At 39.0% G+C, this 13,331-nt stretch overlaps 1 protein-coding gene across 9 annotated transcripts in view; it reads left to right on the top strand.

Moving 5' to 3' along the window:
• LOC123677347 (breast cancer anti-estrogen resistance protein 3 homolog) overlaps nt 1-13,331 on the top strand; it is a 78,532-nt gene that overhangs the window by 31,718 nt on the left and 33,483 nt on the right. The gene's annotated exons all lie outside the window — the stretch shown is intronic.

Raw genomic sequence — 13,331 nt, 5'->3', positions numbered from 1 at the left:
AATTTAATCATTTCCCCTCGCAGATGAATGAGAAGACGCGACACATCGTAAACACGTGCCTTATCAAACCAGCGTCGGCATCATCCGTTATTTACCCTGCTGCAAATGAAGGTTCTTTTAAATACTCATGTGCAGCGGTTCGCTTGTTGACTGCTCTAAAACCCCGCGAGTGATCCTTGAGTCTTCCAGGATTCCACCCCTGTACAGAGCCGTGTTCGCACCAAGTCTTCAAGGATCAGAATTCTATCTTACCGACTTATTGCTCTGAACTTTTACTGTAGCGCATTGGAGAGTGGCACTGATACGTTCGTTCTTGGACAGAGGCTAAATATTTAGAACCTGTTCATTTTTTTCACTGAATCGAAGTCGTTACAGTTCTGTTAGCCTACCAGGAACTGCGACCAATTTGATCTTTAGTTCTTAACCCTACCTATTATGCTGTCAACAAATCCGAAGACATCTTTAGGAGCCTTGGCTATTACTTTGTGAGTATCCAGAACTGACTTTCCCATATGAGTCAGCTCGGTCAGCTCCGAGTATTTGAACACTATGTGTTCGGCTGTTTCTACCTCCTTTCCACAGAGTCTGCAGAACTCATCTGTTGACTTACCCACCTACAGCGTCCTATCCGCAGTCCCACCATTACCCTAAGCTCAGCTCGTGGTAGCTTCAGGAGCTTCTGGTATAAGTCGGTGAAAGCACCATAATTTTCTTTGCCTGAGCAAGACCTGGAATATTCCTCCAAAGGGTTTTCCTATTGCCCCTATCCCATTGTTGAGCCACTGCCTAATATTTATCTTTTCTAAGCCCACAGAAGGGTTCAGGACCAACAGGTGTCAACCTTGATGCCCTTTTTGCAATTTTATCGGCTTTTTCATTTCCTTCAATACCAAAATGCCCCGGTTCCCATAGTGGAGTTACATTATTGTCTCTGTCCAGTTGCTTGATGGTGTTACGATACTCCCATGTCAGTAGAGACCCCTGTCTATATGATTCCAAACACCTTAGCGTTGCCTGGCTGTCCCTAGTGACATGGGAGTATCGTAACACTATCAAGCAACTGGATAGATGCTAACTTTCCAGGGATCCTCGTTTTAGGCCCATAGACCCCAATACCTGTGCCTTTTTCTGATTTTGATCCATCGGTATACCTACCATATGGAGGACTTTTTGCCCAAGCAATTTACTATGTTTATTGTAATGTGACGGTCGTCAATGATTGTTTCAAAGGGTGCTTTGGAATCGAAGATAGTTGGCATCACATCTGAGGGTTTTACCAGGAGTTTTGAGTCTAATTGATTAGGTATCCTCATAAGTCCAATCCAGTTTTCTGGACGGAGATTCCCATTACGGGATATTCTTATTGCTTCCAGCAGGCTAAATTTTCACAAATGGACTCTTGGTGCATTTGGTGCACGCTCTCAATGCACATTTAATGAAGTTACTATAAGGAAATATAACTGCGTCTCTCCTCACTAACTTTGGACTGTTTAGCGTTGTAAAAGGCCTCGTTAGTCCACGAATTGTTAGTCAAAAAAGAGGCCAAACCTCCTTTTGAATTGGACAATTGGCACGAGGGCTATTGAATGTTCTCCATAACTTATTTAAAAGACCCAAGTGTTCTTTTGTGTTGGAAATTTCAGTGTTCAGACCTTCTTCCTTATGGAAAACAGTAAAGCAAGCTAGTGGAGTTTTAATATGCTGTCACTAAAAGTGTCTGAGGTAAAACCTGAGATTGTTTTCGGACATTTCATATCGACATCCAATAATGCAAGTCTCCTAAGTTTACCTTACATTGGCCAGGATAAAGAGAACTTTTGCCTTTTTAATTCAAGCTTGCGGATATCAAACCCTCACGCTCGACATCTATTTTGAATCCATATTGAATGTGGATTTGGTTAAATAATGTTTCTGGCGACCTATTTGAAATATATCTCGAATAATATTTATGAAGAGGTCTGACAAGTCCGATCCTGAACCCACACCGATAAGGGTCATATGTTTGCACCCTCCTTCACAACGAATAGCTTATTGTGTACTACCCTCCTTGGGTTTTTTCATTCACTGTAAAAGGGTCCCCAGGGTGCCCAATTTCTATACGGGATGCGGTTTTGGAGAATTACAGTAGGGAATATCTTTTTGGTGCCTACCTGGCTTTCCACTGATTTCTTAGTTTTTATTCTACGATTATTGTTTACTTTTGTGGGTTTGAAACGTAGAGTAATAAACATAGAGGGACTATACACAATTTGTACATGTCCCCAACGTGGTTAGATTACGTTGTCGGATTGTGATATATTTTCAAATCCACAATTTTAATATATCGTTATGAATGTATATTGTATTGAATGAAATATATTTATTTGAAGTATTCCTGATTAAATATGCGAATTTCAATATTTGGAATCCGATATTTTCCTAATTGTCGTAATTTATGATAAGCGGAATATTTATTATTTTCTGTTTCTACCTGCTGAAATCCAAGGTTTGGCAACTTTTGCTCTCCATATGTCATCGGTTGTTTCACGTCGTTCGGCGCGCTTGAAGTTTGTTTTCTGAATTTGTGATATATTTAGGTATTTATTTCAATATATTTTGAGTTAATATGAAACGTTGATTCACTATGGGACATAAGAAATGAATTCTTTGTGGAGAAACCCGCGAATTGAGTGAAATATCGTATCACTGATATGTTTTCTTACCGCGCGCTTCATGTCAAATTCCATAGTTCATGTTGGGGACAAAATTTGCTTACTGAAAATGACATATGCTCCCTCTATCTATGTTTATTATTCTGAGGTCTGAATACTAGATTAAAATATATAAATTTAAAGAATTCAGATGAGTCAATTGACAAAGACTATTGAATATTGAAGAAAACACTATTGATTTTTGTACCAAATTTCATGCAAAAGCACTGAACGGATTGAATTTTTTTTCTTGATCGATTCCATAAGTTTTATTATTGAAAATAATAAATCGACTTGTAACGGATGTTTTTTTCGAGGTATATAACTTTAAGTTGGCATTACTGTTCGAGATAGCAACCGATTTAACACCTGTCAAGTGATTTATTCTCAGGTTGGTTTGGCAATTCATCTCGAATGGACTTACGCCTGAACAACACTTGCAAATAGTGCAATTCTATTTCGAAAATAATGGTTCTGTGCGGAATACGTATCGCGCACTACGTCCATTTCATTTTGTTTAGCGATGAAGCGCACTTCTGGTTGAATGGCTACGTCAACAAACGAAACTGCCACATTTGGAGTGAAGCTAATCCTCAAGTGTAAGTCGAAACACCGTTACATCCAGAAAAACTGACTGTTTGTTGCGCTTTATGGGCTGGTGGAATCATTGGTCCGTACTTCTTCAAAAACGATGATGGCCAGAACGTTACAGTCAATGGTGATCGGTATAGAGCCATGATTACTAACTTTTTCATTCCTGAATTGAACAACCATGATGTCCAGGAGCTGTGGTTCCAACAAGACGACGCAACATGTCACACAGCTCGTGCCACAATCGATTTATTGAAAGACACGTTTGGTGACCGCCTAATTTCACGTTTTGGACCTGTGAATTGGCCTCCAAGATCTTGTGATTTAACACCGCTAGACTACTTTCTGTGGGGCTATGTAAAGTCATTGGTCTATGCGGATAAGCCACAAACCCTTGACCATTTGGAAGACAACATTCGCCGTGTTATTGCCGATATACGGCCACAAATGTTGGAAAAAGTCATCGAAAATTGGACGTCCAGATTGGGCTACATCCGAGCCAGCCGTGGCGGTCATATGCCAGAAATCATATTTAAAATGCAATGCCACAAGATTATCTTGCGGATAAATAAAATTCATGTCAATCGAATAATCCATCGTTGTTTTATTGCAATTTAAAGTTCTATAGCTCTAAAAAAAAACATCCTTTACATAATATGAGGAAAGACTTTCAGAAATGTTTGCGAATTCTTTTGACCCATGAACCTCATTCAAAATGCAAATGGATCGTGTTTGTCGGCAGGACATCGCAAAGAGATAAACTCACACTCGAAAACATTACCCCACTTCCGACAAAAAGAATGCAGCGGTATCCAAATTGCTTGGAACGGCCGAATGTAATCGTTACCTATCCATTAAATATTCTTTTTCCTCTTATTAAGCGCCCGAATACCTCGATATTTCAACTGAGACTTAATTACATCAATTTGTCTCTCTCACCGAAAATTTAAGAGCCATAAAGGGAGATTCGATTCCATACATAAGTATACTAATTGGTGCCTCGTTCTTAAATAAGTAGACTTTCTCAAGTGCTGCATTATGTCGTACCGATTGTACCTTAATATTTCACTCAGAAGTTTTATGAACTTGGCGAAACAAGTTTTTGCGTCATTTCGATAATTCATATTTCGAAAGCTTTCATGTGGATTTCTTCAGCGAGCATGAAAATGAAAACACATGGCGAATTTCACCACATGTGAGCTGAACTGTGAAATATAATATTTTCTTTTATTTTTTTAAATAAAGTATGAAATATTTCAAATATTCCCCAAAAATAAATATATCTTAGGTACTCTTATTTTGGATAAAGAAAAGTATCTCATATTCTCCTCTTCCCTCATATATATCACTAAAGTACCACTTCCTTTATGAAGGAGTTATCGAGTCTTCAAAAAAATTACTTACGATAAGTATCAATCATTTTTACAATAGAGATACTAGATACTTAAAGTCAGTTCGGATACTATTCCAGAAAATAACATTGAATTATATTAACTTTAACTCGCTCTGCTCGCCTATTAACTTTAATAATCCACTAGTCACCTAAGCTTCAGTTTATAAAGATGCCAACATTGTAGCCTCAAAGGTACTAGATTTTTTTAAGGTGAATACGATTTGAACTTTTGGCTACATGCAACAAACCTCTTATTCTTTGAGCTTCGATATGAGTTATTTCATTCAAAGTGAGCTTAGAATGCTCAACAATTCATTACACTGAACATTAATTTGAATTATATGAAATTACGACAAAAATGAAAGTTTGAAGAAGTCTTCAATCTCCTGCATTCAATTCATTACAATGCATTTAAATTTAAACGGTCATAAAGCCAGAGCCGAACCTGGTTTCTAGACTGCTGTAATAAATGAAATATGATGGCATTCTTCTCTTCCTTGTATGTCCTGTGAGTAAGAGATCACTGGCGTAACATGAATAAGGGACTTAATGAACCGACAGCCAAAGATCTGTCGAAAAAAATTTAATTTAAAAACCGATAATATTATAATTGTAATCAGTAAATATGCTATTATGACTGTATGAACATATAATAATTTAACTAACTAAGTAGGAACAAAGATAATAACTTGGTACAGAACGGATAATTTTATTCATGATAACGTATAATGGCAAATCTAACAGTTTCCATGAGAGAGGTTTCCACATCCGTGAAGCATAGTCTGCAAATTTCATATAATTCGAAATCTGCATCTGGTTTCAAGTTGATTTGTGTCTTCAGTACCTTCAGGACCAACCACAATGACCTGGCACCCACAGCAAAGTCAATTTGTTTTTACTAAAAATGTAGATGTTTCATGAAATTATGGCACTCCCAGACTCCCAAAGGCTTTTGGCTATGTGATTCCAAGAACCTCAGCAAGATCTGACTATATGTGCACACCTTTTTATAGGTACGCTCTTGAGCACACACACAGGAAGCTAGTAGTGCTGCCTATATCATTGTACCCACTGATTTTGATACACCATGAGGATAGTATGATCTTCAGCACTCCTGTAGGAATTGTATTTCTGAATCATGTCACTCCCAAGCAGGAGATCCGTTGTAAGTTCTGCAATTGCAGGTTGTAACCTTTTCACCATATTTAAGTTACAGACTTATTATTTTATGAAGGAAAAAATACAGTACAAGCAAAGCGAGAGCTTGAAAAAGTGTTCTTCAGACTTTGCTTTATTGACAACAAATGTTTAATGGTGCTCCATGGCTCTAATGAAGAAGTAATTGCTATTTCTAAAGCAAAGACGAATCTTTCTTCAGAAGAAGTATTGAATAGTTAGAATAGCATTGGAGTTGATGTACCACACTCAGAGATGACTATGTTGACAAATAAAGAGAATGAGTGTTTCTACTAGTTATTGAGTGAAGAGTTGATTACTTTAATTAATACTAACTGGGAACAAGTTATGTAAATCCATATAGAAAAGGATCTGTAATCCTTAAACTAGGAAACTTGTTTCTCTGCAGAGAACTAAGACTATCCCTAGAAGCTCAGCTCTTACACTGTTATGCTTTTCCGGTTCTGTTCTTGGAGCTACGCCCTTCATGGATGGTCTCTTAGGAGACTGGAATCATTCGAAATGTGGAGCTATCGCAGAATCATTCGAATATCATGGACGAATCACGTTTCCTACCAAGAAGTATTGTGAAGAAGGCAAAAGAGCTAAAAAAGCTTCGATACTGTGTACACATTGTGAACAATACAAAATACCGAGTGTTGTAATCAATATTATAAGGCAGAGTGGAAGACAGAGAGGTACTGGGCAGAAGAAAACATTAATGGTTGAACAATCGTAGAAAATGCTTTGATACAACTTTTCAAAAACGGTGCAAACAAACTACAACTTGCCATGTTGATTGCCAACGTCCTGAAGCAATAGGGCATGTCAAGAGGAAGGTGTAATACCCTCAAATCCCATTCTTGCTTTCAGACCACAGGTCTTAGCAAAAAACCTTTTGCCTAAATCAGATTTCCAAAAGTTTTAAACCCCCCATTCCGCCTACGCCCATGGCATCACGAGAGATCGTCCGACTCCGACATCTCTCTCTCCTCCGGACCGGCAGCAGCATTCCACGCTGCGAACGTCCCGCGTACGGAACCCACCCTCTCGCGCGCAACGTCAACCCCAGCGTCGCGCGCCACTGCGAGTGCGCCCCCCGAAGAAGGATCAATATCGTCCGTCGGTGGGGGTGTGACGGCATCGCGGTGTATCGGGAAAAAGAGCGACGACGTCCTCTTCGCGGCTCCGGCCAGAGCCATAATCCGCCTCGAAGGACCATGATCCACTCGATGGCCGTGCAGAACGTCGGTACGTGTCGCTGTCTTTGAGTGCCGCTGTTGTTATTGTTGTTGTGACAGGCCGGGGACGTCCGGACTGTGATGAGGTGTTTGTGTGAAAGTTGACTGGTGGTGGACTGGTTTTTTTTGGCACGGATGGCCCCCGATGCGAGTACGTTGGTCGGGAATGGACGAGAGTTGAGAGTAAGTGTGTACGCGGCCGCCTGGCCGCGAGTTAAGAGGTCCGAAAACGTTGACCTTGAGTAGCAAGCTTAAAGACGTACCTACTTTGGACGCGGAGTTGCATCCCTGAGATTCTTTAGGTGGTACGGTCGGTCAGCTGATTCGGGCTCTCGAGGAATGTTTGGGGAGTTATGAACGTAATAACGCTAATAACAATACCAGGGTAATTGCTTTAGCGGTGTAATAATTGTGGGCTGATAAGTTGTTGTTGTTGTCTGCGTTTTTAAAACTTTGTGTTTATACAGCGTTTTTCGGTGACAGTCGATCTGTCGTTGATTTGTTTATGGTCGCCGATGATTGGATGTTCAAGCTTGTTGGCTGTTTAGGTTTATTTGTAGTCGCGTAGTCTGTATGTTGGATTATCATTGATGATGTTGTTTAGTTGACAGTGTTGTCATCTCGACCTTTCCAACCTTTTTAACTGGTACAGTCGACCGTTGCCAGGAATCAATCGATGCAATGGGGATGTTAGGTTGGGCGGAATTCACTTCTCGCTCTTTTTGACTTGACACACACGACAAGCTAACGACCCATAACAAACAAAATAGGGAAATATTGGAGTGAAGTCAGGGGATTTCAAGTGCAGGTTTATTCATAGGCCAAGATGTCACTAAAATATTAGCATTTTTTTTTGTTATTATGCTTGTATTTTTTGGTTCTAATGATATTCTTACGGATTCACGCCTTGGCTTGATATTCAAGCTACTTGACTTCATATTCAAGCTACTTGACTTGCTAGAATTTGCTAGACTTGAAATCAAATCGAGTTCAAGTTAAGAAGTGGGTATTCAATGTCAAGTCAAGTATTTATTCATCAAGTACTTGACTTGACATTGAAAAACTGTTAATTGAACTGAACTTGAGTTGATTTCAAGTCAAACCCAAGTCAAGATAGCTTGAATATCAAGTCAAGCTGTGAATCCCTAGATATTTTACCACGATAAAAGAAATGATAAACCAAAAAATAGTAGGAAAGCACTGACGTGTTTTAGGACCCACTTCATTTATGCGCCAATTGATCCTTTGGAAACTCTATACAATATTATGTGGTCTCCAAGGGTTCAATTGGCGCATGAATGAACAAGCGCTCAAAAGTTCCCCTGGTTGGATTGTAACAAACTTAACAGCGGCATTTGCAATCTGAGCCTATCCCAAAAGTTTCTAGGCCTTTCTGTTCGGTAGTTTGAATAGAACAGAACCTAATTTAAGGACAGATTCCTCATCAGTGAGTCAAACATGATCGGTTGAGACTATTCCTGGCTCAAAATTGGAAAAGTACGATGGAAGGAATCTGTTGAGGATAGTCAGGGATAAAGGCGCAATTCTTTTTGTCGCTTAGTTGCCATAACTGGCCCCTATATTCATGTAGAGTTTAAAAGCCATCTCGCATTCATCTCAAGTATTTTTTTTTCATTTTATAATGAATAAATGTATCAGAAGAACTTTAATTATTCAAGAAACTAGTGTAATAAGCAATGTCACATTTTATCTTCCTCTGAGACATTATTAATATTCCTCCAAAATATTATGGATGATGGGATTCATCCAAGCCTTGAATTTATCTTAAAGAGCCAACAACTTCTATTCGAAATGTTGGCACGATCCATCAGGATTCACATTCTCCCTTAGTCCCAAGACGAAATCTTACAGACCGACTCGAAATGCATGAAAACTCCCAACAAGATTGATGGCGACACGTGACTGGGTTAGTTCAATGCCCAGACCGTCGCCTAGAAATTAGGGGCGACTTTATGGATATTATGAAAACGCAACTCCCTTGGGTTATACGTTAAAACGGACCCACTTATGAGTCGATTCCACTAGAACAGTCGACAAGCCCACACAGAGACTGCACGTAAGCAGCAGATCCAGAGCATTCATCACATAAATGTGACAATTTCGAAACTGAAACTAATGAAATTCGAATATCGAGTTGTATTCAAAGATTTCTAGGTCGCATATATCCTATTTTACTACTTCAGTACAATATGGAATCGATATTTCAATATTTACACATGATCAACCCGAAAAAAAGTTTCTATTAACACCAAGACTCATTACAACTGTCACTGGTATCCTTCATCACAGATATTAATGAATAACTTTGGAATTGTGATAAATAACAATTGTCAACAAATAACAACAGTCAAATTAGAATTACAACTCATCAAAAAAAAAAAACAGATATAACATTGCATATTGAATTGTCCCTGGACGACATCCTTGAATAATCCCACACTCGTGTCAGAATTGCATTTAACCTGCGACCCTCACAGATGTTTCTCGAACGCTTCCATCAATAATACAAAGCTTAGATTGCAAACAGTCGTCTAGATTGCTCTCAATTCTGTACGCTGCGATGACCTAGACTCTGAAGTTCTATGGCTGCTCGAGAGGCAGGCATTTGCATGAACACAAAGCATCCTATGTTACACCTGTGGGATTTAGCTTATACGGTCAATTTAACCTAAAGCAAGGGGAGCAATAACAACGTAACTAGGCATGCAAATAGGCAATTGTGTCAACAGGAGACTAACACAGTTCTAATTTGGTTTCATCTTGTAGATTTTGGATGCATTGGATAAGTTGTGTTTTCAAAATTTGACTGAAGATCGATCAAAGTAAGGTGAAATATTTATTGCCGTTAGATTCAGTCCAGCTGGCAGATCTATAAGGTGTAGTGGAAAAAAAGCTATTATTTTTGCATGAAAAACAAGGCTGCCATTCTACCATCGTTAGAATGAACCAATTTGGGTCAAATATAATCCCAGCAAACACACAGCAAAACCTCTCCGAGTTTCTACCACGAACGTTTTCGCTTGACGTTGTCGTAAGTGATCTACTTTTCATAACCAGTCATCAACTGCTTCAAAAATGGGTTGATGTAGTTGCGATTCAGTATCGATTCGCAGATGGAAATTAGGTCCATTAGGATTTTTCTCTGACGCATTCTCAAACTGAACTGAATCAACCAATCACAAAGCTGTCAGGAAAGTTTTTGTAGTACGAAAACTCATATTTATAACGGCATCTAGTGGAACTCTATCTATTTATCCACATGTTTTGAATCAAAACTTGTGAAGTGGCCCTCGTACCCAGGCGTGGTCGAGCCACTTTCAAAAGGAAGGTCGATAGTGTTCAAAACTGGGCTGGTCCGCTACCATGCCTTGATTGCCACGATAAAGAAGAACCTGTTCTTCGGTACTCTCGAAAACCGCAGTGAGAATGGTCAGTGACTAAGTCACTTAGGGATTAGTGGCTGATATAAGAGAAGGGCTCATTCGAGGTGTGATCTACCCATGTGACATAGAAATTTCGAATTGGGCTTTCTCTTTTCGACAAGCGTCCTTCAGTTTATGGGGAGACAACAATAGATTTGAATCTTTTGTTATTTAATGAGGTTACCATATGGTGAGGATGGGCCGAAGTTTTTTTACTGAATGGGGTGGATTAAACACTAATTTAACTTTGTATAATGTGTTTTTTATTTGGGATGACTCTCAATATCTCGAAGCAGGTCATCATTTCAGAAGTTATAGCGTATAATCTGAAAATTTCGAAAAATATTTTATGGTTTTTGTCAGAAATGAAACTATTCCTGAATAACTATCAAAAGAACTAACCTATTGAGCTAACATTTACTTTGATCAACCTCACAGAACCTAAGAGTTGGCGAAGAGATGTGTTTTTAGTCAATTCCCAATATAATCATCTAACATCATTAACAAAATTCGTGAATTCTAGAATAAAACATTCTTTCAATGACATCACATTTCACTTGACCCTATTTCTTAATACTTAGGGTAAAATCTAGAAGTCAGGATTGCTGCTCTCGTTCAAATACCCGGAAAATGATATTCCCAGATCTCCTCTTTTGAAAAACCCCACTTCATTCACAGTTATTAAAGACTCTTTCATCTCTTTCGCCATACATCTGTCGTCCCATAGAAGCATCATCCCCGCAGTAGGAACAATCCATTCTGAAAGGCAGAAATTAAAAACTGGCATAGCGGATAGTGGCAGCATTGTATGTGTAAGCCCCTAAGGGTGTCAAGCCCCCAACTCGTAGCACTTCAATGGATTCTCACCCATTAACGCCAAGATTAAAAGAGCATCTCCATCGAGACTGGAGATGATCATTTGCATCCTTTGAATTCGTGTGGTCCTTTGAATGTTTTGTAGATGCTTCCGAAGTTTTGAAGTACCAGATGCAAGTTTCTGTCTCGGTTTCTGTTCACTTACAGGCTCGTATTCATATTTGACATGGATTAGGGAATGTGTGATTCATAATTCTGGATGAAATGCCTCTGAATCTGTTTAAGTTCTCTTGCTTCCACAAAGAGTTTCTAAAGGGTGTTTTTTTAGAGCTATACAACTTCAAATTGCAATAAAACAACGATGGATTATTCGATTGACATGAATTTTATTTATCCGCAAGATAATCTTGTGGCATTACATTTTAAATATGATTTCTGGCATATGACCGCCACGGCTGGCTCGTCCAATTTTCGAATACATTTTCCAACATTTGTGGCCGTATATCGGCAATAACACGGCGAATGTTGTCTTCCAAATGGTCAAGGGTTTGTGGCTTATTCGCATAGACCAATGACTTTACATAGCCCCACAGAAAGTAGTCCAGCGGTGTTAAATCACAAGATCTTGGAGGCCAATTCACAGGTCCAAAACGTGAAATTAGGCGGTCACCAAACGTGTCTTTCAATACATCGATTGTAGCACGAGCTGTGCGACATGTTGCGCCGTCTTGTTGGAACCACAGCTCCTGGACATCATGGTTGTTCAATTCAGGAATGAAAAAGTTAGTAATCATGGCTCTATACCGATCACCATTGACTGTAACGTTCTGGCCATCATCGTTTTTGAAGAAGTACAGACCAATGATTCCACCAGCCCATAAAGCGCACCAAACAGTCAATTTTTCTGGATGTAACGGTGTTTCGACATACACTCGAGGATTAGCTTCACTCCAAATGCGACAGTTTTGTTTGTTGACGTAGCCATTCAACCAGAAGTGCGCTTCATCGCTAAACAAACTAAAATGGACGTAGTGCGCGATACGTATTCCGCACAGATCCATTATTTGCAAAATAAAATTGCACTATTTGCAAGCGTTGTTCAGGCGTGAGTCTATTCATGATGAATTGCTAAACCAAACTGAGAATAAATCACTTAACAGCTGTTAAATCGGTCTTCATCTTGAACAGTAATGCCAACTTGAAAAAATACACCCGTTACAATAAGCTTTGCAAAACTGCATAATAAATAACATGACTCTTAAACGCCTCCTAAGTAAAAGAATATTGGTGGCAACCTAGTAACTAAAACAATTCATACAATCTCCCTAGACATGCTTTCAAATGGCCAATACCCGCAACTCTACTTGACTCGAGGATAGGATGTATATCGATAAAACTCATCAAATCTCTCTCGAAAAAAACCTTCACGGTCATGGCGTATCTCAATTCCAATTAGATTGTACCCATCTCAATCTTTTTGTTGGTAATAACGAACCAAAATTGATTCAATCATGTGTAGTAGCAGTCTCAGAGGTCTTCATTTTCCAGTTGATCTCCCATAGCCTAAGGTTGTTGCTTCAACGAAGTCAATTGATATGCATAATGTGCCATCATTACAGGTCCAAGATCGTCGATGTTGGTAAAACTGATAGCTTAACGATGACTATGGGGAATTAACATCTGTTAGATCGGCGGTTAGCGTCTATAGTAAACATTCCCATTAATTTGAATATCTAGATCTAGAGTCCCGGATTAAATGGTTCAGATTTGATGAAAAGATTCGATAGGGAGGCTTATAATAATTATATTATTTGTAGGTTGTAACGGTTGTTGCGGAATATGAAATTCTTTTAGGTAACAGGCCAATTGAAAAGTCCCCGGTTTACCATAGTAAAACATTTTTTTGGCAAAATTCGATTTTATCACTCAACATAGTTGCCTTCGAGGGCGATACAGTGATTATAGCGATCTTCCAACTTTT

The sequence above is a fragment of the Harmonia axyridis genome, chromosome 4, assembly GCF_914767665.1.
Source record: "Harmonia axyridis chromosome 4, icHarAxyr1.1, whole genome shotgun sequence".
Lineage (NCBI taxonomy): Eukaryota > Metazoa > Arthropoda > Insecta > Coleoptera > Coccinellidae > Harmonia > Harmonia axyridis.
This window is presented reverse-complemented; position numbering and strand designations above follow the sequence as displayed.